Below are 22,484 nucleotides of genomic sequence, written 5' to 3' on the forward strand. Positions count from 1 at the left end.
TAGCCTACTTTGTGACACTGTGGTCTATCTTCTGGTAAGTTTGAGTTTTTGTTACCCTTTTCAGACAGGATTTTAAGTTCCATTATTTTGTATGTCATTTTCTGGATCAAATGTTAGAAGTGAAGATTGTTTTATTTTGATTTGGGAAAGAAAATCATCAAACTTTTATTTAATACATTTTTAACACAAACTAACTCTCTTTCCTTTTCTTTTCTTTTACCTGCAACAGCATCTGTTAGATTTTGAACACACTGACTTGACGGTCATTGACTCATCTTTCCATCTTGGGAAAAGTAAGTTTAAACAATATCATAAATCTTCTAACCATAAAATTATTAATCTAAGTTGAATAAGTTATAGAAGATCCTAAAGTCTATTGCAGTAAACTAATCCTCAGATTTTTTTTCTTGCAAACTAAATAACTATAAAACATAGAAATATAATATAACAACATACAATAGAAAAATCATTTGTTTGGCAACAATTTTGTCTATTTTCTCCCTAGCAAAACGTGAATGTATGTGCCAAAGTAGAATTCATCAGCTTTGGCCTTGATTTCTTGGATCAGCTCATCATCTCTCCATACTCTCTCCACAGTGAAGTCACCAGATCACACCAAGCTAAGCCAGTGACCATCAGCTGACCCTGGACTTGCCAGTGGTAGGTGTGTGATTTTCTAAGTTTTGCTTGGCCCCCAACAAATTCAGTGTGTGATGCCTCTCCTATGTCTTTTACATCAGGGCACTTAACTTCTACAAGGCCATAGGGAGGGTCTTCATTTGGGTCTTCCACCTTGCCATCTGGACTAGCACCAAGGTGTGGCGCTTCAGGGTGGATGATGAGACCGCATGGACGAACATTCACACTGAAGGTCTCAGCATAGCGGCGAAGAACCACTGGCTCAAGTTCCACTCCTCGACGCATTGCTTTTGTCTGGGGGGCACCTTTGATGATCCGGCCAGCAAGTGTTTTTGCCGTGGATTCTGACCTCACATGAGCCGCTTCATAGAACTTGCTTGCTGTAAGCCGGAAACGACGCATGCTGAACCAGAGTGGGCTTTTGGATTGATCCCGTGTTCCCTCCTCAATAATTACTGACATTTCAGGTGTCACCTCCAGGCTCTGCATATGCATGAGTTCAGCCCAGCTGCCAGGGACAAAATGATACTGTGGAAGTGTGTATTGTGGGACAGGTAATGAGGGGAATTCTGGTACATTTGGATGGGTAGACACATGCGTTGGCTGCACAGCAGGGCACTGGTACGAAAGCAGTGAACCTTTTGGGACCTCTCCAAATTTTGATGACACCATGGTTACTGCAGACATCCCATCAACAATCTTTGCAATAAGTGGTTGAGGTCGAAGGGGAATGAGGGAAGCTGCTCCAGCAACCACATCATTATCAGGCAAAGGTCCTAAAGAAAATGTTTGTGTCTCACTGCACTGTTAATTGTTAATTATTTTGAAAATGTATTTTATTAGTATCTGGAGATTACCTCCATATGCTTTGTACAGAGTTGACTGCACACTGCTCCTACCAGAAGCTTTTGGCTTACGCACCACAAGCTCATCCACTGGTTCTGGAGTAATGCCCTGGATGAAACAATTATTTATTTTATTTATTTATTCATTCATGTATGTATTTATAATATTGTACGGGATTGTGATCTGATTTGCACATTATGCACTTCAATGTATTTATTTATGCTAACTTTTTAATATTTAATACTGCCTTATTGTTATCTGTTGTCAAATTAAAACAGTTTGAAGGATCAGCAGTTCTCTTCTTCATTTTACCTGGGTGCGGGGCCTATGCCAGGCTTGCTGCTTGCTTGTGCATGCAAGGGCAGTAGGAACGTTCTTGGTGCCTAGTGTACTAAAATGTGCTGTCTGGTAAAGTAATGCAACCAGATGGTTGCATAAACTTCTTCCAGCAGCACACGAGCATGTATGTGCGGTCAGTTGAGGTGGGGTACTGGTTTCAAGTGTGATCTAAAGAAAGTGATACAAAGACTATGTATTTCACATATTTAACACTTTAGGGTGTACACTGAGCTGTTTACCCCATATATATACTCATACGTGTGTATATATATATATTTTATATATATATTATATTACATAATTACATACACATAATATATACACAAGTATGTATATCTACTATATGGTATGTAGTATCAAATGCTGTGTTATCTTAATCCTAACTGCAGATGGTGCTGTTATCGCTAAGTTTGATATTAAGACAAGTACTGCATTATAAACAATCATTAGCTAAATACTGAACGTATTTACCTCAAGCTGATGTGGTTCCTCACGCTTTCGTAATGACCTATAGCACCTGGCCCTAATTACCACTTTCCCTGAAATAATGTTTGAGACTGAAGTGTCCAAACAAACAAACACACACACACAAAAGTTGTTAACAGGACGTTTTTATTATTAATAGACCACTTTTAAATTAATCCATAAAAACAACATTGCGCAAATTATCTATTATGACAGCTGTCTAATAAATTACACATACCTTGATAATCAAAAATGAATTGCTCAAAAAAGAATTTGTAACCCTTGTCTAATTTTGATCGCCTCACATCTCCCTGAAAACTATCAACAAAACGGACAACATCTGCTATTCTAGTTGTTGGTACATTTATTAATGACTGGGAGAAAACGAGTTCGCGCTCCATTTTTGTGAATGAATCACGATCGTAACGGGCGGCAGCGCGACCGGAAGTATCGCTTCCCTACTTCCGTTCTTGGACGCCATATTGTGAGATAGGCCTATGGTGGGTCCACCACTTCCCTCAAATATATGCATACAGCACTTCATGTTTTGCCATTTCTTCCAAGTAAACATGGGCGGGAAAAAGAGCATTGTCTGTCTCGTTTCCAAGCAATACCATTGTCAAATGTGTTAAATCAGAAGGATGTATTTATTAAAGATTACAAAGAAATGACAGGACCTCGTATGACAAAAGGTGATTACATAAAATAAAAACAGTACAAATGGATAACGTTGGTAACACTTTACAATACGTGTGCACACATGTGCATTAATTTATGTTTAATTAATGCACTGATAATCACAAGTTAATGAAGAACTAAACAATTTATTAATGATTACTACATCAGCAACTAATGAACATTCTATATGATTCATAGATTAAGTAATAAATAAATTGTTATTAATTAAGTGTGTCATAATGTATTAATTCCCTAATAACCAATTTTATTAACTAATAGTGTAAATTCATGTGTTAATTAGCAAAATGGGTTCAAGTCATGCATTTCAACTTCCAGTTGTCTGCTTTAATTAATCATTAGCTATAACTATATTACTTAACAATTAGTTAATATTTTTGTGCCCCAGTAAGTAAAGTCATAACATAATGATATCTTTGCAAATCATTAGCTAATGATTAATTAAAGCAGACAACTGGAAGTTTAAATGCATGGCTTCAACACATTAAGGCACATAACTGACTAATTCTATATCATAACCACAATGACATATTACTTAACAATTAGCTAATAGTTTTGTGCCTCAATAAGTAAAGTCATAACATAATGATATCTCTGCAAATCATTAGCTAATGAGTAATTAAAGCAGACAACTGGAAGTTGAAGTACATAGCTTTGACCACTGTAGTAACTAACACATGAATTTGCACTATTAGTTGATAAAATAAGTTATTAGGGAATTAATACATTATGGCACAATTAACTAATAACAATGTATTGATTACTTAATCTATGAATCATATAGAATGTTCATTAGTTGCTGATGTAGTAATCATTAATAAATTGTTTAGTTCTTCATTAACTTGTGATTATCTGTGCATTAATTAAACATGAATTAATGCTTATTTGTGCACACGTATTGTAAAGTGTTACCCAATAATCAGAACTTTGTTCGATTAACAACAGCCCGAGTGCACACAACAAAAGGATTCACAAAACAATTAATAGGAGACTTACCTATATCTTGTGGAAAGGAAAGGAAAGGAAAGGGGGTGAAGTGAGGCCAAGTATGGTGACCCATACAAGGAATTTGTGCTCTGCATTTAACCCATCCAAGTGCACACACACAGTAGTGAACACACACACACACACCGTGAACACACACCCGGAGCAGTTGGCAGCCATTGCTGCGGCGCCCGGGGAGCAGTTGGGGGATCGGTGCCTTGCTCAAGGGACTCACCTCAGTCGTGGTATTGAGGGTGGAGAGAGTGCTGCACATTCACTCCCCCCACCTACAATCCCTGCCGGACCTGAGACTCGAACCTGCAACCTTTGGGTTACAAGTCCGACTCTCTAACCATTAGGCCACGGCCCCGTTGTGACTGATGTAGAGAGATACTTTTTTTGTGGTTCCACCCCATTGCATGCAATGTAGGCATGTCCACCCGTGCTGTTTAAAGCAGATAATGAGGTTATGATGCTTAATCTTAAAAAAAAATATGCAAGAATATTGCAAACAATCTGATTACCTGCTTTGGACATATATTTGGTTGTCAGGGCACAACGTGAGAGGTAACTGTTTACTTGCTCCACCTCCTCACCGGCAGTTGTCCCTGCTCCTTCCTGGTTCCTACCACTCCACTTAATCTATTAGTAAATGGTGGAAGAAATTCACTTTAATTAAATCGGCACAATTTTCTTCAAACAATCTGTAAAAGAAAAGATTAAGCAAAAAAGCAGCATAGTATAGTGTGATGCTTCACTTTAATTTCACATTATTAATGTGCCTGTAAACAGTACAAATGTACATATGATGCAATGTTATACATACTTCACACTTAGTAGCATGGGCTCGAGCATGCATCACACTGAGGACACTAGCAGCCTTCTCCAAGTATGGCCAATATTTGCAAGCCACATCCATTGCAAAGAACTGTGCCTTGGCTGGCATGAGCTCCTTCTGAAGATACAGAGGGTAGGCAAATATCTCCCCCCTGTACATATTAAGGGCTTTCAGAAGGAATCCGTGGCGACACACAGCAACCTCCATCCCCTCTTCATCCAATTTAGAAGCCCTCCTTGATGTCTCCCTCGCTGATGTCCACTGGGAGTCCCCACATGTGCCTTTACCCTGTGTCTATGACACACATAACAAACACAACAATCAAATATAAGCAATGGCGTTATACAATATATAGCACTTATTCTCTCAAGTTGATTTTGGAGTAGTTGGTAGGCAGACGTAGTTGAAGTGGGAAGGAAATGATTGTCGGACTTATATAGCTTTATTTAAAACTTACATTTCTCACAGCTTTCTGAATGGTGTCAACAAATGTAGACACAGCACTGTCTTCAGCCACAAAGAGCCCTTCAAAAAAGCCAGGGTCATCACAGCTGAGAAAGAAAGAAAAATATGAAATCCATCCATTAAATGTATTAAGTAACTAAATAACTCAATAAAAAGACAGGAACAAAGACTACCTTGTCTCTCGGCGAAAGCGGTAGAGCTTTCTATTTCCATCTGCTGAAACAGCCAACATTTCCGGCGTGCAGGCTGGGCAGGTAAAAGGAGCACCACAGCAGAGCTGGTCTTCCTTAAATGAAGCATATGAAAACTCTAAGAAACTCCGCTGTAGTGCATCACCGTTGATTTGTCCAGTCTGGAAGATATATACAACAAAATAGTATATGTGACGATGTCTGCTTATGGAAAGAAATTTTATAATGTGAAAAAACAATTACACTTACTCTTCCTCCAATCTTAGTGCGATGCTCCAGCAGCTTTGCGAAGGCTTGTCTGGAGAATCCCGGAGAGATGACCTTGAGTTCCTGAAAGGAGCTCAGGAGGTCCAGTGTATAAAGTATGGAACTGGTGACAGAGGCTGGCCAATATCCACTCCTAAGAAGGTCCTTTAAGTCAGGAGTCCACTGATGCTGGCACGTTTGACATAAATATAGTGGCTGATGTGAGTCAAAACGCCCTTGGAAGAAAAAAAGTAAATTGTAAAAATACATTTTACAACAGTTTGGTAATTCTGCACAGTGTGAATGGTTGAGGGACACTGCACAACTTCCTATAATCCCAGCACACACACCAAACTTCTTAAATAGTAGTATCACCAAAGACAGTCTTACTATTGGGAAATGAGAGGATTTGTGTTACTTACTACTGAATAAAACGTAATGGTAAAGCATAACATTACAGCATTGATGTCATTGAATTTCTGTTTCTGAGTTGTGTGACACTTTATTGCCATTTGCGGACACCATAGGAATGAATAGGATGTTCTGAAAGCTGAATCCAAAAGTCAGTGACTTCTCTTAATTTTTTTTCAGTAGAAACTCTAAAAATAGTTCAATCCGAAACTATTGTTTAGTTTAAGACATGTTGAAGATTAGCTGATAGGCTGTCGTTTCAATAAATCATAAGCTATTTCCTCTAAAAAGCCTTTCGTTCAGCATATTGAAGCCCCTCCACCATTGACATCCATTTAAAAAAAATGGCGGCTGGTGTCCTTTCCTGCGCCACAGTGTTAGTTTTAGCCGTTACACTTTTTTGGCTAAAGGTTGCAGGCTTGCCTTCCGGTGGCTTTGGTATCACACATTGTTTACATTTGTCGAATTCACTAAATTCCAAACAGCTGTGTTGATTGGACTTCATGCTGGAAGGACACAAAGGATGTTACTGCTTTGTAACAGCTAACTATTTTGGTTTGCGGAGGACAAAAATAAAAGATGTCTGTCTTTGTTATGGCTAATATGACAATACCATCTGCTATACTATACCATAGGTTTTGACTTGACTACAATTGTAAGCACAATGCCACAGCACACTAGTATGAAAAACATCAAATCAAAACAGAAATCTAAATAGTGAATGGTTTTTACAATTGATGGTAATTAATATTACTGGTTTGCCTGGTAAAATGGTGAAATTGGTGCCTTCACAGGAGCAGTCTGGCACGTTCACCTTCCACAAAATGGAAGCTGGCAAAAAAAAAAATAGATTATTTGTAACTGGCTGCAGACACACATGAGGGCTTTCATGAGAGCATACTGTACCTTGCTCATGGATGCAATATCCATCTTCCCCTTTAATGACATACGAGGTTGGAGGAATGGCTTCAAAAAACCCATGGATGACACATTCCCTGTTGTGGAGTGGCTGTTTTTTGTGATGTCCCCACAGAACCACTCCTCGGGAAGACACTCTGTGCACCTACGGAGAAGATCATTTTTTTCCCTAATATATTATTTCAGGTGTATAGCAAGCCTACCCTAAAGTTAAATAATTTTGAAAACCAACCTAATAACAGCAGGCTCATGGCAAAGCCAACACAATGGACGACCAACAGCCTCTTTTGCAATAAGGCATTTTAGGTGGTATGGTCTTGCTTCTTTCCAGCGATCTGAGGCTTTCTGCTGCCGAAAAGACCATGAGGATGCAGAGCTTCTTGGAGGCTCAGCAGAAGGATAAGATGCCAAAATATCAGAGAGCCTCTCCATATTTTTTCTGTAAAGAAAATATCAATAAAAATCAAAAGGGACAATTTAGAGGAGGATCAATTAAAACCCCACTGATCAATATTTAGAATAAACACAATTTCATGATTCAGTATCAAACCAGCCTTAAACTTTACTAAATTGTGTTCTTAATCCATTTACTGCACTGTCAGTATGGTCTAAGCAGTTTTTTTCTTTAATTACACATGGATTTTAGATTCATCACTGTGATTTACCAAATTCCTCTTGAGGATTTACTTTTGCTGAGGGTACAGTAAGTGGAACCTCCACACTGGATGACAAGGAGCACTCAAGAGGAGGGTGTGCGACTGTAAAACAGTACATAGAAGAATAACATGTTAGACTATCACTGCATTCATGTTTTGTTTTGTTTTGAACCCAAAACTAAACAATTTGTGAAATCAGACATATTTTTGTTAAGTTGGTAATGTCTTAATACAACAAGGATGTTGAACATCATCTGACCAAACCCAGAAAACAGGTCTCAACTCTTCCGCTTGTCGGAGATTGTGTTAATAGCCATATTAAATAATGGCAATATCGATGGACTTTTAAGGTAATCTGTTAAATGAACTAATTAATTTTATTGTTGACATTTTATCCAGTTTTTATATATAAATGTTAGTGAAAAGAATAAAAATAAAAAACTTTTATATATCAATCCACATATGTAATGGAAATTGGTTATGGTCATCTTTAGTGTCTACTTTGAAGGCAGCTTGAGTAAAACACCTTCATATTTAACAAGTCATATGTAAAACACGTGAACCGGAAGCAACGAGACCTGTTTAGCAGAATATGGAAGTCTGTTTTGCATAACCCCTATATTGCCACTGTAAGGTTTATGCACTTTTTAATGTCTTTTCAGATATTGGAACATTTTGAACTCTAAATAATTCATTACAGTGTTCCAAGTTGATTTGGTCCACCATTTACATAATTCAGATATAACCTGGAGCTGCAGCTTGGCGTCGCCCTCCTTGCCTCCCCCTCGGCTTGCCACTCCCTAAAAAGTCCTTTTTAGAGGTCTGTGGAGGGTCTCCTCCAGAGCGTGCACGTTTCCTCTCCTCAGCTGATGTCTGTGTATTGGAGTGAAATGTTCTTTTAAGACTGATGTTGTTAAAGGTACTGGATCCAAAAGACAGGTGATTAGTGAAAGTAAAACACAACATAGTGTTAGTAAAGTGTTGAACGAGCATGTTAATAAACCTTGCCATAATTCTCCAAGGCTCTGTAACTTGGGGAGGATGGAGCTCCATTCTTATAAAATAAATTCCCTCACTTACAAATGCCAAAAAGCATTATAGGATGTTAACTACTTCATTTCATCATGCAATATACCTGCATGACATATTCTTTCTTCTACATTCATTACATTTTTATACTTTTTCCCCAATTTGCATGTTCAAGTATAAAATGATTGAGGTAAATTAAAAAATCGTACCCTGGCTTCAGCTAGAACACGGTCTAGTTTCAGTTCAAGAGCCATGCGTCTCCCCTCTTGGTAGTGGGGATCCTGTGAGTCAAGTTTATGTTTGGTCGCCATTGCAACACAAACAGATACAGACAGACAGACTAAAGACAGACAGACTGACAAAGATGGAAAAGACAGACAAGTAGTTTAAGACAGAGAGAGAGGAAAGTTTGTGAAGACTGAGAGATAGATGAAGATATAGATTGGAAAGATGGATAGAAATATAGTTAGTGAGACAGATGGACACAGAAGTTGTGACAAATAGACAGATATAGAAAAAGATAACAAGAGAGATAGAGGTTGGCTCTTAAAAGTGCCTTTGGGTTCGCTAAATCAGGTCTATCTAGATTCGGACTGGTGAGGTGACTCGTTTGACAGGATCTGGAGGGAGAACAGAAAATGTTAATTATATAGTGTAGAATACTTATGCTAAAAATAGGTTTAAAAAGTGCTCCCCTATAGTGAGAGATTTCTTATAAATGCTTAAGATAAATGAATAAAAAACAAAATTTTACTATTTTCTGTACACTAACATGCATCTGGGGTTTCGTCATCCAAGATTCAAAGGCAATGTTATGTGTAGTAATGTTAGGCCAATTTATATACTGACATATTCAGATATGTGAAGGGGGAAATATGTCAAATATACTAAGAATAATACATAACACTTTTTTTCCTGGTTACACTGACAAGACTTTTTATTTATTTATATATATATATGTGTATATCTTACTTTTAATTGGCTAAATAGCCTACACTGCTGGACAATAACCAATAATTTGTAGTCTATAATATTTTTTCCCTGTTTTTTTTCTTATCTGTATCACAGGATAAGGCAGAAAATATATTTTTTAGTTTCCATACTGTAATTAATGCTATGTCAGCAGCACTGCATTATTTATATACTTCATAACATGATCACATACCATATGTGTCATATATTTGTCTTTCATTCTTTCATTGTCCTTCCATCAGTTACAACCTTTCTGTTTTTATTCGGCATAGCTACAGCTGTAGCCTTTGTCCATATTAGGGTTTTCTGGCACGTCATTCGTAATTACTTCTACTAGTCTTTTTTGTACTTTCTGCGTGAGAGCGCCTCTAGCGTCGAGTATGAATGAAACATACACTGCTTGAGCGTGTTTAGCGCTCCTTAATGTTGACATTTGCCAATTTTGGATACGATTAAAACATAAGGTCATGATGATTGAGAAAAAATCGCCCATATCCCAGACAATAACGCAATGCTCCACCAGGCTGACATAACTTAAAACTAGAGTTAGCTTATATTGAAGTTAGCTAGCCCCGTTTAGCAAGCCTAATTTAAAAAAGTTTTTTCGCTGATAATGAGGAAACCTTTGGTCGGGCTTTAATTGTTGTCCTAACATGTAAACCAGGCGAGCCTAATGGCAAAGAAAGGGATCCATTTTAAAAATTTAAACAAAACGTGATCATTAATTATTAGCCTAGTAACCTACCTGGACAGTGGTTTGCGCGCAATGAGAAGAATTCACCCAATTGCAAAGCAGACTGGCTCCGTCTCCATAGCAACGGAGGCTGAGGCTCATGGGTATTGTTCTTTTCTTTTCTTTTCTTTTCTTTTCTTTTCTTCTATTTATTATTTAAAATATGTATATACACATGGCTTGAACTGACACAGAGCAATAAACAAATAAACAAACAAATAAGTAAATAAGTAAATAAACAAATAAAAAAACATAAAATTGTAAGCTTCAGAAAATAATCAGGAGCACAGCAAAATCATATTATTTTCATTAGTACAGCTGTTTTACCAGCTGTCTTATTAAGCGATGAGCAAAGACAATTATAACATAGTTTGAGATTAATAAAAATGGCATTAAAAATAAGTGTGATATTGTTTATTAGAATTACGACGGGTAGTTTTAGCTGGCATATTCACCACAGCAAACGGTCGGTAAGGCTCAAATGTAGCTACTGTACTATTTACTGCTATATTTGACACAAATCTATGGAAAACGGCATTTCTCAGAAAAGCAGCACAACTCTGCAGTCTCCTTATTTACCAGGGGAATGTATATACTATATTTTTTGACTGTAAGCACTGACGAAAATAAGTAAATAAATAACAAATTAGAAAGAAAAAAAATACAGCGTCTGTGGTCCCCAGTGGCACAACTAAAAACTAAAAACGAAATATATTTCCCATTGAAATACATTAGATCGAAATTCGTGCTGAGTGACACGAAATATATTTCCCATTGAAATACATTAGATCGAAATTCGTGCTGAGTGACACGAAATATATTTCCCATTGAAATACATTAGATCGAAATTCGTGCTGAGTGACACAAAATATATTTCCCATTGAAATACATTAGATCGAAATTCGTGCTGAGTGACACGAAATATATTTCCCATTGAAATACATTAGATCGAAATTCGTGCTGAGTGACACGAAATATATTCCCCATTGAAATACATTAGATCGAAATTCGTGCTCAGTGACACGAAATATATTTCCCATTGACAGTAGCGTGTTTACCCACCATGCAAAGCACGCAATTGCTTTTCATTTGCGACTTTTTCCCAAGGGGAACCCCCAGGACACGACCAATTTCTCCTCCAGGAGGTTTTTGCTTAGGGCCGCCTGTAACGTAAACACGCCCCTGCCCATAGAAATACATTAGATCGAAATACGTGCTGAGTGACACGAAAGATATTTCCCATTTAAATACATGAGATCGAAATTCGTGCTGACTGACACGAAAAAAGAGGGAAATTCGTGTCCATGAACACGAATCAATAGATTAAATTTCGTGACTATAACACGAACTGCCGTGAGACTGGGTTGTACACTATGGTAGGTAGTACAATATTCACCATTTAAATCCTTCATTAATGTTTGTAGGAAATTGGAGACCTATTTAATGTTCATGGTTAAAGTACTTTGAGAATTAGTAATTAATAATGTTGCTCATGAAAAAAAAAAATCAGGTTATCATTTTAAACTCACTATGCAACTTGCACAATACAATGTCCTGTACAAAACCATTTTCAGATCCTGTACAAAACAAATTTCAGTACTGAATGTGTTATGGCAGTGTTTACATTACAATATCCAACACTGTGATTTTGCTTTTGTAGAGTAAAAAGAGCAATGACAACAGCTGATTGGAAGAGGAGTGTAATTTATTTTAAGTTTATCTAGTTTTTTTATTTAGTTTTATCTGTTAATGAATGTTCAAAGAGCTGTAAATGAATTACAATTCAGACACTGAATAAAATTATGTAAAATGTTAGCCATTATTGGCTTGTATACTGTATTTTTATTGAACACCAGTACTTTACAAATAAAATGCAGTAATGATAAATATACAAGAGTTTTAATTTTAAAATTCTAACATAAAGAGTATTTAAACATACACTTACCACAAATTCTTTGACAAGCGTCTCAAGATCCTCATTAAGGTAGACACTCAGGCTCCTTAGGATGCAATCACGCTTGATGTTTATGTCTTCATTCTCAAACAAGTGTAAAAAGATCCCAAAAAACATAACATTAGTAACTGATTTACAGTTTACATAAGGCTGAATTTCAAGTATAAAGACACAATTATCTTAATCAAGTACCTTATTTTTAATAGGAATTTGTGGTTGTTTTTCTTATATTGTATACTTCTTTTTCTTGACAATGCTATGTATAATGATCTAACAATAGTATATTTGAACAATTAGGCCAATAAATTCTTTTGAACATGTGTGATAGTGAGATTAGGATGTCCCCACTAATCAAATAATTGTGTTTAAGTGTGTAAAAATGTTTGTCTCTACATGTTTATGTCAAAGAAAGGTTTCTAAAACCCAGTCATGATGAGTAACTACTGGAATACATGAACACATGAATACATACATTAAAAACAAACGAAAAACGCACTTACTTCAGCTGTCAGTGCCATTATCCTGCGGATTTTCTGTCCTGCAGTTCCTCCTTTGTGACGGAAAACCTTCAGCAGGTCATCAGTGTATTTGTCCAGTTGACCAATGAATTTGGATGTCAGAGGAACAGTTGTTATACGCATAAACTCCAAGTTGATCTGAAAAAGATTTAAAGAACAGGATGTTCTTCACTTGAAACGAGACATGTAACAATATGAATATACATTTCCATTTTAAACATACGGGTTACTACACTTACTTCTCCAACTTGGAACAGTGCTGGCCATCTGTTTCGGACCTCTGTAATCATAGGTTCCTGAAGAATTTCTTGACGTCTGTACGAGAAGGTACGATGCATCTTTTCCTTGATAACGGTCTCGTTATTCTGTTTTTTTACCTCTGTCAAAAGAGCAGCCCTTTCTGCTTCCAGGCTGTCTGGGGTTTCGCCTCTGGGATGGTTTGGAAAGAAATTAACTTCTGCTTTCCGGGGCTTTTTTATGTTTGCAGCTGGTTTTCCCTGGCCTTTCTGTTTGTGTTTAAGGGAGTTGACGACGACTTCTGGGTGTCCAGCTCGGCCAAGCTTGGTGCGGAAGTTCATCATCTTGATCTTAATGTAGTGTTTCCATCCAGAATACCCAGTGGGAGTTCCTTTCTCGCGCAAACATGGCAAATCTGTATTAAGGCCTCAGCAACTTTTTCAAACTGATCATCCCTTGGATATGCAGTGTACTTAATAATTTTTTCTGCAAGACCCTCAAGAATATCAGATCTGATTTTTGGGGTAAGAGACAGCACAGTTCCATTCACAGTGAAATCATCATTTCCTTTCTGGAGCTGCATCTCGGCACAATATGAAAAGCGTGGAACTACAAAGACTGTAGGCCAAGTGCAAGATCGGGACTCTGGAGATGACAAAATGACAGTTTCATTTGAGTCAACAGATGAAGAATCATTTGTTTCTTGCGATGAGGAGCTGGCAGATGCATTGGAGAGCATCACTGGGATTGTGGAGCAGATATCTTCGGTGAGTGGAGCTAAGGATACTACAGAGCTGGTAGACTCACAAGGTAAGCATATGACTTTCAAAGTACTCCTATCTTGAATGTCTGAAATTGATGAGAGATTCAAAAATTTATTTCCAAACTCTACATCTCTGTACTGAAGCCTAAACTGCTCTGTCACTCCAAAGTATGTTGTAATTTCAAGAGCCAATTCATCCAGATTTCGGCATTCCAGATGCAATGGTGAGTTCCCTTCCGGAGGGAACTCTACGCTGCGTCCTGGTGGACACTTTGGGAACTGCCTTCAGCATGACCGGTTCTGAAACAAATGTATGAAACAACGACAGTGAACTTGACACTGGCCGGCGCCAGCCTATGACATCATCATCAGGCGCCTGCTAGTATAAAGCAGGTGCCTGAGAGCACAACACCATCTTTTTGTCTTCAGAGTCCTCTGTTCTAAACGAGTGAGTACAGCGATGCCTAGAGAAAAACTGTTTAGGAAGTGTGCGGATCCGTGTCAGAGAAATCTGACACTTGATGACGCACACGACCCGTGTTTGGTGTGTTTAGGTGTAAGAGCACGCGCGCTCTGCTCTAGAAGAGCGGAGCGCGTTCATTGTGAGAGTTTCACTTTGAAGAAACTCCGTTCTCGTCTGGCCCTTTTCTCGAGGGAATCGGGCCATCCATCTGCCCCATGCTGCTCCGGTCCCGCCACAGCTGAGGCTGCTCGGCGGCTGAGATTGCGGGGCTCACAGGTGGAGCTGGCTGACGAGTTTGAGAGAGCGTTTAATCGCTCGCGCATGTCAGCCGGAGGCGAGAATGCGCTGCTAGCGGATAATGTGTTGTCTCTCACATCCTCCGGTTCTGCAGCGAGTGCTCTTTTGGCTTCAAGCCAGGGTGAGCAGGAGGTTGAAATGGAACAATTATGAGCTCGTTTGAGCCCATGCAGCCTCCCTGCCCCGCATATGAAGAGTTGATGTCTGTTATGGACCGCGCGGCTGCCCGCTTGTATCTGCAGTGGAAGCCCGCGAGGGAAGAGGCCGCTCTCGGCAGACTAGACGAGCGGTTTCTTCCGGGCCATGACAAACCCAACTCCTGTGAGCCTCCCATTCCTTCCTGATCTGCTTAAGAGATCGAGAGGGAATGGGACAGGCCATATTCAGCCCGCATTCACAGACATCGGCATGTGAATCATGCTGATGTCGAGGGAATGCATGGGCGCGGATATGTGACGATGTCTCTCGCTGACGGTGGCGAACTATCTCTCAGAGCGAGGGACATCGACCCTGAAGGCTCCAAAGGCACATATGCGGCAGTGGCCGGTGCTCCTCTGCACACGATGGCAGTGTTGCAGAGGCGCACCAGGCTGATCTGCTGAAAAATCTGGACCGAGCCCCGGGGGTTTACATCCCTTGCTGGTCCACGCCTCCACCTAAACACCGGGGGGGAAACCAGGCCCGTCCTGGCCCAAGGGCCAGAGACGAGGCCAGGTCACCAGTGTGGGGCTACCTGCCCCTCCCTTTTCCCCTTGACTCCGGGGCTGGGCCAACGATGAGACTGAGGCTCCATCTGTTGGCCCGGTATGTGAACAGTAAAGATACTTTAATAGAATATTCAAGCGTGTATGTGTATGTTTTCTTTGTCTACCAGCTCCGCTTGGGTGTTTACTATTGCAGTTTAGAGCTTCTCTTGAGTTCTACTGCCACCAAGTGCCGAGTGTAGCCAGGTCTCCCCTCGTTTTATAAATGAAAACAGTGTGTAGAGACCTCCACTCGTGGAAAACCCCCTTCTGGGTTAGGCGTTGTCAGGTTTTAATAAAACCTCCGCTAAAGAGTGAGCTTGGTACAGACATGATCTAACATACATATACATACGAGAATATGTAAAACCCTCTTGAGCGTTGTCAAGCTGCTTCAAGCGGAAAGAGATCGCTACTGAAGCCTCCGCTCACTCAAACCCTGCTAAGAGTAATACTCTTTTGGCATGAGTGTAGTCAGGTCCCTTCCCTGTGTATTTTTATATACATATATGTGAGACCTCCACTCCTAGGAGTTTGTGTGTTAGGGCGAATAGAGCGTCGTTAAGGCTCCCTCTCTGTGAGAGAGATGAAGCCCCCGCTCTCTTTAAAAAAAAAAGAGCCCCGCTTTGAAGTAAAAGAGTGTAGCAGGCCTAGAAGGCCTCCTCTCTGTGAAGTCCTCTATATGAGAGACATATAGAGAGAGATACTTCTTAGCGCTGAATGTAGCCAGGTCATTCTTAGACCTCCATTCATGAGAGCTTTTTACTGGGTCGAGTGTTGCTAGGCTCCCTCTTTATGAGGTATTTCTGTCAAGCCTCCACTTTCCAGAAAATGCAGGCCGAAAACACAAGGCAAGGCAGCTTGTGAACTCTTTCGTGGACCTGTCATTATAAGCGTGAGTGTAGTCAGGCCTCCCCTCCGCGAGAGGGCGTGTATACCTAGGCCTCCACTCAATAGAGCTTCCTCAGTTGAGCATCGCCAGGCTTGTTACGTTCGAGAGAGCTTGTAACCATTAAAGCCTCCCTCACTGAAAGCTCCGCTTCCGGGTTCTGCTATCACCCAGGAATAATACAGGTGTCTTTCTCGCGAAACGCTTAGAGCACCTTCTTAAATCCACGTTGGTGGTGTTTGCTCACACAAGTCTTTGAGCACTTGAAATCCACGTGAGTGGTAAGTGCACTACTCAGGCACTTCACTAAAATCCATACTTTTGGTAAGGCTCCTCCCGTAAAGGCAGGTTCCTTCTTCAAATCCCTCACGGGCTGGACCACGCAGGATAATCCTCCGTGCCCATTTTTTGAGTTGGTTCCAAAACCCTTAAGTTTTACAACTCCTTTGATAGCACAGTGTAATAGGTCTCCCCTCTGTCACAACCAACAGTACTGAGACCTTCACTCTCACAGTTATAGCAGCTGGCAGGCCCATGAGTGCCTCGCTGACTATTTTTTGGGGAGTGCAGTCTTCCACTCACCAAAAACTAGTGTTGTAGGCTTCTCTCCTTAGAGATGTAGTCTCGGAGCCTCCACTACACGGAGCTAGATGATAAACGAGATTTTCTATTATTAGCTCTGACTGTGAGTATCTACCTTTCTTGAGCGTCGAGTGTAGTCAGGCCTCCCCTCGCCTAGAGCGTTTTACCTGAGGCCTCCACTCTGAAGAGTTTCCTAGGGAGAGCGTCGTAGGCCTCCTCTCGCTTAGAGAGTCTTTCTGCTGAAGCCTCCCCTCTCCAGAAGCTCCGCTTTCAGGCTCCGCTATCGCCTAGAGACTGCAAATCTGGTGATCCTCGCTATGCTCAGGACACCTACTCAAGACCACATTTGTGGTGTTTGCTCACGCAAAGTCTTTGGGCATTCTCTAAAATCCACGTGAGTGGTAAGTGCACTGTTCAGGCACTTCACTAAAATCCATACTCATGGTAAGGGCCCTCCCGTAAAGGCAGGTTCCTTTCTCCCATGGACCACGCAGGGTTCCTCCGTGTCCATTCTCTGAGCTGGTTTTTCTCAAAAACCTTTTAGTTTTCCAGCTCCAATCCAGATAGCGCTGCTAGCAGGATCGAGTGTCGGGCCTCCTCAGGCCTCACTCTCCAGAAGAGCTCCAAAATGAAGGTATTTCGGTCGCACAGGCTAGTCAGCCTTGCGGATGACCTTCAAGGCTAGAGTGTAGCTAGGTCTTGAGACCTCCACTCTCAGAGCTCTTCCTTGCTAAGCACGGAGGTGTGTTAGGCTCCCTCTTTAGAAAGCCTCCACTCTCCAGACTCCACTCAGGCAGTACTGTCGTTTAGGCTGTTCAGCTTCGATGAACGCCTGCAGTGTTGAAGTGTAGTAGGTCTTGGGACCTCCACTCTTAGAGTCCTTCTGCTGCTCGCAGAACATTGCCAGCCTCACTCAGAGTCCTTCGTTGCCTCCAGAGACACACTAGAATTAGGCGGTCCGACTGCACAGGCTATTCAGCCTCGCGGACCACCTCTGGTGTTGGGTGTAGATAGGTCACGGACCTCCATCCTTAGAGTCGTCCTCTGCTGGGTGCAGAGTGGTACCAGGCTTCTTTCTTACCAAAGCCGCCACTTTGCAGAAACTCCACTCAGGGGCTATTCAGCCTCACTGACTACCCTCAGTGTTGAAAGTGGAGTGGGTCACGAGACCCCCACTTTTAGAGTTTTCCTTTGCAAGACACAGAGTGCTTTTCTGGCTTCCTTTGGAGCAGTCACTCCTCTGAACTCCCTGTAGGTAATTCTGCTACACAGGCTACTCAGCCTCGCGGGCTACCTCTAGTATTGGGTGTAGATAGGTCACAGACCTCCATCCTCAGAGTCGTCAAAGTGTAGTAGGTCATAAGACCTCCACTCTGAAGATTCCCTCTGAGCAGTAGCTCCACTCGAGTAGTTTGTGTTGCACAGGCTATTCAGCCTCACTGAATACCTCCAGGTTTTGAGTGTAGAGGTGCCATGGCACCTCCATTCTTAGAGTTTGCTCTCTGGAAGGCACAGGGTGTTGCCAGGCTTCCTTTCGTCGAAGCCTCCACTCCTCAGAAGATCTCCACTTAGACAGGCCTGCCGCACAGGCTATTCAGCCTCACAGGCCGTCGTCAGTGTCAAGTGTAGTTAGGTCATGGGACCTCCACTCCGTAGATTCCCTCTGAGCAGAAGCTCCACTCGGGTAGTTCGGGTTGCATAGGCTATGCAGCCTCACTGAATACCCCCAGTGTCGAGTATAGGCTTTCCTCCGGGCGTGAGTGTAGCCAGGTCTCCCCTCACTGAAGGGCTAGTGAGACCTCCACTCCTAAGAGCTGGTGGACTGAACGTTGTCAGGTTTCCTCTCTTTCTAGAGAGTCTTCTGTGAAGCCTCCGTTCTCCAGAGGCTCCGCCTCCAGTACTTCTAAGCGTGAGTGTAGCCAGGTCTCCCCTCACTGCAGGGCTATTTGAGACCTCCACTCCTAAGAGCTAGTGGATGGAATGTTGTCAGGTTTCCTCTCTTTTCAGAGAGTCTTCTATGAAGCCTCCGTTCTCCAGAAGCTCCGCCTCCAGTACTTTTAAGCGTGAGTGTAGCCAGGTCTCCCCTCACTGCAGGGCTGTTTGAGACCTCCACTCCTAAGAGCTAGTGGATGGAATGTTGTCAGGTTTCCTCTCTTCTCAGAGAGTCTTTTATGAAGCCTCCATTCTCCAGAAGCTCCGCTTCCAGTACTTCTAGGCGTGAGTATAGCCAGGTCTCCCCTCACGGCAGGGTTATTTGAGACCTCCACTCCTAAAGAGCTAGAGGATTGAATGTGGTCAGGTTCCCTCTCCTTTTTGGAGAGTCTTCTGTGGAGCCTCCGTTCTCCAGAAGCTCCGCCTCCAGTACTTCTAAGCGTGAGTGTAGCCAGGTCTCCCCTCACTGCAGGGCTATTTGAGACCTCCACTCCTAAGAGCTAGTGGATGGAATGTTGTCAGGTTTCCTCTCTTTTCAGAGAGTCTTTTATGAAGCCTCCATTCTCCAGAAGCTCCGCTTCCAGTACTTCTAGGCGTGAGTGTAGCCAGGTCTCCCCTCACGGCAGGGTTAGTTGAGACCTCCACTCCTAAAGAGCTAGAGGATTGAATATGGTCAGGTTCCCTCTCCTTTTTGGAGAGTCTTCTGTGAAGCCTCCGTTCTCCAGAAGCTCCGCCTCCAGTACTTTCAAGCGTGAGTGTAGCCAGGTCTCCCCTCACTGGAGGGTTATTTTGAGACCTCCACTCCTAAAGAGCTAGTGGATGGAATGTTGTCAGGTTTCCTCTCTTTTCAGAGAGTCGTTTATGAAGCCTCCATTCTCCAGAGGCTCCGCTTCCAGTACTTCTAAGCGTGAGTGTAGCCAGGTCTCCCCTCACTGGAGGGTTATTTTGAGACCTCCACTCCTAAGAGCTAGTGGATTGAATGTTGTCAGGCTTCCTCTCTTTTAGAGAGTCTTTATGAAGCCTCCATTCTCCAGAAGCTCCGCTTCCCCATCTATACCTGTAGCACTGAATGTTGTCAGGTCCCTAGAGCAGGCGTCCGCCCTGCCGAGACATCCATTCCCTAAACTCCGCCCCTTATGGTCAGGGCGTTTATGAGCTCCTTCACTTAGAGCTAAAGTGTAGTAGGCTTCCTCTAGGCCTCCACGCTTGAGAGTTGCGTGCACAGGTAGCCGAGCTAGCCGTGGCAGGTCACTGGGCCCCAGCGACTCTCGCTGAAGCAGGGGTGATTTTCCTTCTTGACTCCTCATTCAGTCAGTTTGATCACCTATCCCTCGGCATGGCGGTGTTGGTATAAACGTTCCCAAAGTGTCCACCAGGACGCAGCGTAGAGTTCCCTCCGGAAGGGAACGTCTAGGTTACGTATGTAACCCCTGTTCCCTGAGGACAGGGAACGAGACGCTGCGTCTCGTTGCCATGCCTCGGGCCCTGCACAGACCTCCGTCAGACAAAAAGATGGTGTTGTGCTCTCAGGCACCTGCTTTATACTAGCAGGCGCCTGATGATGATGTCATAGGCTGGCGCCGGCCAGTGTCAAGTTCACTGTCGTTGTTTCATACATTTGTTTCAGAACCGGTCATGCTGAAGGCAGTTCCCAAAGTGTCCACCAGGACGCAGCGTCTCGTTCCCTGTCCTCAGGGAACAGGGGTTACATACGTAACCTAGACGTTTTCTTGCATCATCTTCACCTCCAAAAAGAACTCTGAAGCTAACTGGTCTGGTCATCCTACTTTAATCTAGAAATCAGATCCAAACAGGATAGGAATTACCTCAAATAACAAATAAAATATTAAGATGAAAAAGTTACTAAATGCTTTTAACTTATAAGGCACTGCAAGTTAAATGTGTAAAGCATACCTTTAATGATGATATGTCTCTTCAGAGTCACCATTCGCTTAGAACCAACCGTATAGGCCACAAGTGGATAACAATCAGTCAGCTCCTCAAGGCGAACCAGGGCAATCTCTTTACCAGGTGAAGAAGTCAACTCAAAGGCTCCGAAATGGTCACTATACCAAGCACACAATAAGCGAACAATGAAACTCAGCTCATCTCCCTTTATGCACATTTGTAGAATTTCTGCGAATTCAGGAATTCCAGCAGTTGAACCACATGCAACTAACATTCCACTGTTGTAGTGAATTCCCCTAGTGGTAACACTTTTTGCAAGATGAACTTGACTGATGTCTGGATACTTCTGCCTAAGAGCCAACACAACTTCCTTATTCAAAACATCAACCTGTACTGTGGAAACTTTTGTAACTTCCAAAGGTGATGTATTGAGATTGTGTGAATACAAGTGATAACTGATGAATTGCTGATGTTTGGCTGCCAGTGTGTGTGTGCGATATTCCTGAAATTATTTGTGTGTCTGGCGACTGTGGACAGGGATACCGGCATTTGCGGCCGTAGTTGAAATGTTTCAGCCTAAAATGTTTAAGCAACTCATACCTCGTAGATAGTGTAATGTCTCACACTTTACATGGCCACATTCCCATATCTGTGAACAAAGAGAAAAGAAAAATTATCAGTTGAGTGCAACAAGTTCAGTTCAGGTGTATAGTTTACAGCGAATTACCTGCAAAATAATAATAATATTATAATATAAATTATACAAAGGGTCACGTGACTCAGTTATTTACTAATTTTTTTGATAGGTCATGTTTTTGTGGAAAATTTTTTAACTCATATGAAAGTAAAAAATGTCTAACTGTCTAACTGCTCATTTGTGGTTATTTAAGGTTGTTATGGTGTTAAGGTTAGTGCCTGGGACACTACACAGAATTGTAGTGCCATTTCTTTACCAACTAAAGGACCCACTAAAGCCTATAGATCAAACACAGCAAATATGTTTTCAACTATGCATTAAAATTATATATTTTTTATTTCGAATCACCTAAAATTCAAAATGGTTTCCACTGTATGTAATCTGATATATTCATTTTTCTAAAACAAAAAAAAACTATTATTTGTAGCATACATACAAGAAACAGAAACAGTTTAATGCCATTTTGTGATTTGAATCTTTACAAAGTTACCCACCCCTCACACCACTTTAAATCTGAATTTACGAATGCATGTGTCACCATCCTTTTTTACGTCAGAAAATGCAGATATACAGAAGAAAAAAAAAACATCGCTATATATTCTAATTACTAATGTGTCTAATACTGGCCGATAATGAGTAGCTAAAGTTGGCCCATACCGAAATGTAATATATGACATATATGTCCCTATATCAGAAGTGCTACTCTCATATATGTTAAATATAGGGCAATATATTATTATCACATATATACATCTTCTGGATATATGTAGATATTATAACATATATGAATTTCCCATAGTACAATTTGTATTTAAACATATATTGAAAGTATATATATGGTCAACTTTTATATGGTATTGCATGTTATGACCATATATGTTTACAATATATATTAAAATTGTATATTGTATTATATGATAAGACCATATATGTTAACAATATATATCAAAAGTACCAATGTATATATTGAATTTATGCAAGTTTATTAACCATTTATGCCTAAAAGATACTGCTAATTGTAAATCACATAACAAAATATTTTTTTGCTTAACTTTATTGTTTCAATTCAGTTT

The 22,484-nt window shown here is 41.1% G+C and overlaps 1 pseudogene; it reads left to right on the plus strand.

Moving 5' to 3' along the window:
• Positions 1 to 22,484, plus strand: part of LOC141312754 (uncharacterized) — a 249,274-nt pseudogene that overhangs the window by 117,802 nt on the left and 108,988 nt on the right.

Source organism: Garra rufa, unplaced genomic scaffold (assembly GCF_049309525.1).
Source record: "Garra rufa unplaced genomic scaffold, GarRuf1.0 hap1_unplaced_005, whole genome shotgun sequence".
Classification (NCBI taxonomy): domain Eukaryota; kingdom Metazoa; phylum Chordata; class Actinopteri; order Cypriniformes; family Cyprinidae; genus Garra; species Garra rufa.